This window comes from Meleagris gallopavo, chromosome Z (assembly GCF_000146605.3).
Source record: "Meleagris gallopavo isolate NT-WF06-2002-E0010 breed Aviagen turkey brand Nicholas breeding stock chromosome Z, Turkey_5.1, whole genome shotgun sequence".
NCBI classification, from domain to species: domain Eukaryota; kingdom Metazoa; phylum Chordata; class Aves; order Galliformes; family Phasianidae; genus Meleagris; species Meleagris gallopavo.
The window spans coordinates 19240437-19246022 of NC_015041.2; the positions used below are offsets into that span (position 1 = coordinate 19240437).

Consider the following 5586-nt stretch of genomic DNA (forward strand, 5'->3'; position numbering starts at 1 on the left):
AAAAAGTAAACCAAAACCACTGTGTTTTCTCATAATGCCTGAAACTTAATCAGTGGTAATGAGTTCCCTTATAATCTTTGTAATTAAAACTACATTAAGAGATTTGTCAGGAAAAAAAAAGAAAGTATTCAAAGCAAATGAAGCAACAGCTGAAGAAATCCACAAGCTTGAAGAAGAAAATGCTTGACATTTATTTTTAGCTCATTGCATCCACAGTTGCAACCATCTATAAATCTAGATAGTTTCATACACAGACTACGTTATCTGTCTATAGATCAAATAAGTTCCTACATAAATTATTGCATGAGAAGTTTTCTGCATAGATTTAAACAAAGCACAACTCTTCCAGTGCAACCAATTTGTATAAAGTTCAGCTGACAGTAAGTCCCTACCACTATCAAAGCTTTAACAGTGTATTTACAAGGGCACTGAGCACAGGTGCAGATATTCCACTTGAAAATAGGTATCTGCACATACAACCAGATCTAGCTGGCATTTGCTGAGAGATCAGTGAGGCTACGAGACACTTTGGCATAGTGAAGCATTACTTTATAATGCAAGGGTCTCTTAAATCATTTAACTGTTTGTGCAATGCCTCACCTTCAGCTGCTACAAATTTTATATTGTGCCCAAGTACCTTTTAGTAATTGAATGTAAATGAGGTAATTTTCAGATATTTTCATCCATGAATGACTGTGTTGCCCTTATTTCCCTCACCTAGGCTTATACCCTTATACCTCCTTATGAAAATACCGAGTTGGACTCAATGACTCTCGTGGGTCCTGTCCGACTCAACATATTCTGTGATTCTGTGATGCCATTAACTACCTGTTGTTTTAGCCTGATGTTTTTACTGAATGTCTACACACAGCATTTTTATTTCTCATTTTCGAACGTCTGTCCACAGATACAGCATCTGACTTGCAGAGGTGAGAAACAAACTGGGATTCGCTGTCATGAGGGCTGGGGGAGGGACTGGGGCTAACCTTTGCTCTTGTTTTGCCCCAGATTTTCGGCTTTGCACATGAATGGATACTCTTCTATTGAGATCTTTCTTTAGGGGGATGAAACAATTAACGGGAAAAGAATACCAGTGAATTCACTTTGTGTGCTATCCCCGCGAAGTTTTTTTTTCTGAGATTCCGTGGAAAAAATAAGAAACGCGGAAGCTTGAAATGTCTCACGCAAAACTTTCAGAATAGGCAGGGCATCCCGGCATTCCTCACGCTCAGCTCCACAATGAAACTGCAGACCAAGCCATTATTAGCTACCAAAGTTTCTTAGAAAAGATGCAGTGTAAAATAAGTTACTAAAATTCTTTTGAAGTCCATCTGTCTTTCAGAAAATAAAACATTTTCTTCTTGATTGTTTAACAAAAGATAGAGGTTAGGTTTTTATTGTTTTTGTTGTTGTTTCATTATTCATTCAGTAATTTTTGGAAATTAATCTGCAGAAAATATTTTTTTTTCATCCTGAAGACAGAAATCTGAGTGAAAAAATGCCCCTGTTGCTCAGCGGATATAATTACATGATATGACTGTTTTCCTTTAAAAACTTTATTATGTCTGCAGGGCTAAACATTATGCATGTCCAAGTAATTGTGCATGGTAGACTTGCTGCTACCGAAATGTCTTCTGCCCTTTTGCTGACATGTTGGCCTTCAGACATTTAGACTATTGAATCTTAAAGTACTTTCAGGTGATACAATGACAACACGATCAGCAGTAAGGAAAGTGTCTTTCATTCACTGACAACAAACTACCATCAGCAGTGGGATCAATAATATTTCAGGGTTATCCTATGTTTGTCAACTACTCTGATCCTTTTCAAAGAAAATGTAAATTTTCCCTCCAACCTCTGAGATGCATTAAGAATATAAAGGGTATAGAATTCAATGGGCAACTCCTCTTAGTTTATTAACTGTTTTTTTACAAAGGAGAAACATGACTGACTGTATATAAACTGACATGGTTGCATGACTTTAGTAGCTTAAATTCATGTTAAAAAGAGAAAAAACAAACTATTTTTTCCAAGTCTATACATTTAAATGTATATTTGTATCATATACATCAAACTAGTATGTATGTGTTAAACATAGAATGGGTGTACACTAGTATCAGGAAGGTGAACAAATCTACTGTTTAAATTGATTCTTTGCAATTTCCAGAAAGTAATATTTTGCTATTACAAAAACAACTTGATCTTGTCTTGTGGCTAGAGTTCTGTATTTAGACTCAGATCCCCAGCTTTTCACACTTTTGTTTTTCAATAAGCATTATCTAAAGCATTCAGATGGTTTGATAATAATACAATACAAGCACTGCGGTTTTACAATTAAGAAGTTCTTAATACTCATAACTGTATTTCACTTCACAGGCTAAGCATAAAGCATAGTGGCACGTGAAGATTCGGGTCTTTGGGCTGTGAGAATGAGCTGAGACTGGGAAAAGGGCTTCCCTTTTGTTGGTTGTATGGTTTACATTCAGCCTTTCAGATGGGTGTACAGGCCCTCACAGCAAGTAGCTCTGCTTTTGATGTTGAATAAAAGTAGTCTAGATTACACAACTGATTTTTTTGAAACACAGTCAAACTTAACTTATACTAATTAACTGTATAATTAGAAGTTAATTTGCATGGTTAACAAATACTGCCTTTTATCCTTTGGGGCAAAAAAATAATTCCCCCTTTTAAATAATTTATTTTGGGTTTACTTCTTATCCATCTTTCTCCCTGCTATTTTATCAAAATAAACATATTTAATTGTTTCTTATTAATACTGGTAACAAGATCAGAATCTCCCTACACATATGATGGCTTTGTCAGAGTAGTAATTTGTATTTCCTAACCGTGTACTTGGTCATCAGGCAATTGTCCTGTGTCAGGCAGCATAATGCTTTAAACCTCTGAGCTATGGAGTCCTAGCTCAGCCAGCTGGAAGCAGAATAGGTTTCCCCTTACCCATTGCCAGTGTGCTGGACTCAACTAATTCCCTGAAGAAAAATGACTATATACTTGGCACGAAGCAGCTACTAAATTTAAACTCCTCCCACCCCTATATACTAAGCTTCATTTCACTTACAGTGCTAGAAGGAAGTTTGAGGGAGATGGAAAAAGTGGCAGATGCAGTCAACCTGACACGCCATCTTCAATCATTTTGGCTTCATTATTTGCACCACTCAACATCTGATTGCACTGCTTCGATTCTCTCACAAATTGCTGTTGTCTGTAATAACACGCGTGTCTAACCAGCAAATCTGACCTGAAAGCAGATTTTCTAAAAAGGAATGAAAGAAGAAAATAGTTGGAATACTCACTTTTATTAAATGAAAAACAGTTTTAATTAAGGCTCTCAGCTGTTCCTGGGACCTCTACAGGTTTATCCAACATCATATGGAAGAATCATTTTATCTCCCTCTAATTTAAAATAAGTGCCACTGAGCTGAACAGATCCTCACTCTGTGACTTGGCAAACAGTAATTTAACCCACACATCTGTGAGTTTTCCAGTGTTCCTTTGTTCTAGAGAAATCTTCATTGAAGAACTAGTATCTTTACCTCAGATGAGAACATGGTGAATTAGCCATGTGTAAACTTGGTGGATACTAGATAGAAGATGAACATATACGAAGAACTCTGGCTTAAGAGATTAATAATAACGTTCAACTATGATAGAAGCAAAAGCATGATTCTCTGATTCTGTAAAAAATGACATCAGGTTAGTTTTGTTTGGTTTCAATAAAAATAGGATTCTCTTCTTTGTTTTTATTAATCTAATTTTGACACAATGTAACTGTCTCCATGTTTCCAGTTTCTACAAAGCCTTTCTGTGTGGAGGCAAGACAGAATGACCTATTAAAACCTTTTGCAGCCATTCTTTGTATTTATACTAACATTGAGATGAATGTACACTAACTTGACAGAAAAAGAAAATGATATGTCAGATGTTAAGAATCCTTACGCACAATCCCTTAAATTAAATAGAAATTAAAGAGAACTCAGCAAGTTTGGGGGTGATGCCAAGGTGTGTGATGCAGTCAACATGCCTGAGGAATGTGATGCCATCCATAAAGACCTGGATAGGCTTGATATGTGGGCCTAGGAGAACCTCATGAGGTTCAACAAATCCAAGTGCAAGGTCTTGTGCTTGGGTCATGGCAACTCCTGTTATCAGTACAAGCTAGGGGATGAAAGGGTGGAACACAGGCTTGACAAAAAGGACTTGGGGGTACGGGTGGATGGCAAGCTGGACATGAGCTAGCAGTGTGCACTCGCAGCCCAGAAAGTCAAGCAGATCCCAGGCTGCACCATAAGGTGCCAGCAGTCAAGGGAGGTAATCCTGCCCCTCTATGCTGCACTGTGAGACCTCAATTGGAATACTGCATCCAAATGTGGAGTCCTCGGTACAGAACAGACATAGACCTGTTGGAGTGGGTCCAGAGGAGGGCTACAAAAACGATCCAAGGGATGGAACACCTGTCCTACGAGAACAGTCTGAAAGAGCTGGGGCTGCTGTCTGGAGAAGGCTCCAGGTAGACCTGAGAGCAGCCTTTCAGTATCTGAAGGACTGTAAGAAGGAATGGAACACACTCTTTAGCAGGGTCTGTGATGATATAACAGAGGAAAATGGTTTCAAACTAAAAGAGGGGAGAATTAGAGTGGACATAAGGAAGAAGTTATTACAGTAAGGGTGGTGGGACACTGGAACAGCTTACCCAGAGAGGTGGTGGATGCCCCATGCCTGGAGACAGTCATGGTCAGACTGGATGGGGCTCTGAGCTGTAGCTGTTCCTGCTTATTGCAGGAGAATTGGACTAGATGGCCTTTAAAGGTCCCTTCCAATTCAAAAGATTCTATGATTCTATGACTTTTCTGCTTAGACCAAAAACTTAGGGATTTGTGTGTTTGTGTGATACATTCTTATGCTGTATTGTCTAAATATTATGAAGCAATAGAGCCAGTGTTACAGTTCTTCTTAAAATAAATAAGGTGTTGTAGAAAATAATCTTCATCTGTGGCAACTGCTTTTCAGGTTGCACAATCTCTGCTGCTGTTCTATTCCTTTCCGGTATTTGGTTTTGTGGCCTTAAAGAAGCTTCAGAATTGTAGAAATTGTTTGTAGAAAACAACAAAACTAAAAACCAAACATAAAGCAAACAAACCAACCAACCAACCCAACAAAAACTAGAGGCCTTATATCCACAACTGATTATTCTGCTACAAAGGTGCACAATTTTCACCTCATTTCTTTGAGACTTCAGGAGTAACAACAGCAGAACTGTTTGTTTGTTTGTTTTAAAAGTCTTTCCATTTTATACTGAGATGAACATAGAATCTTCTATTTAACTGTGCAGCCAGACCACTTGGCTGAGGTGTGACAGATGCAGTTTCATGACCATACTTCAAATAAGTCAATATTATTTTAAGTAACTAGATTTGATCTAACAGAAAACTGAGGAGAGATCTATGATAAAGGGCTAAATTGTTTTGCTGTTCTGGCATTCCGTAACATATTCTGCACCAATGTTTTATTCATCCTTTCTTTGAGTCTTCATTAGTAAGTTATTTTGGGATGGGTTTCTTTTTGTTG

The 5586-nt window shown here is 37.8% G+C and overlaps 1 protein-coding gene across 1 annotated transcript in view; it reads right to left on the reverse strand.

Annotated features, from left to right (window-relative positions):
* The window catches only part of ADAMTS6 (ADAM metallopeptidase with thrombospondin type 1 motif 6), a 246452-nt gene that overhangs the window by 184839 nt on the left and 56027 nt on the right, over positions 1 to 5586 (reverse strand).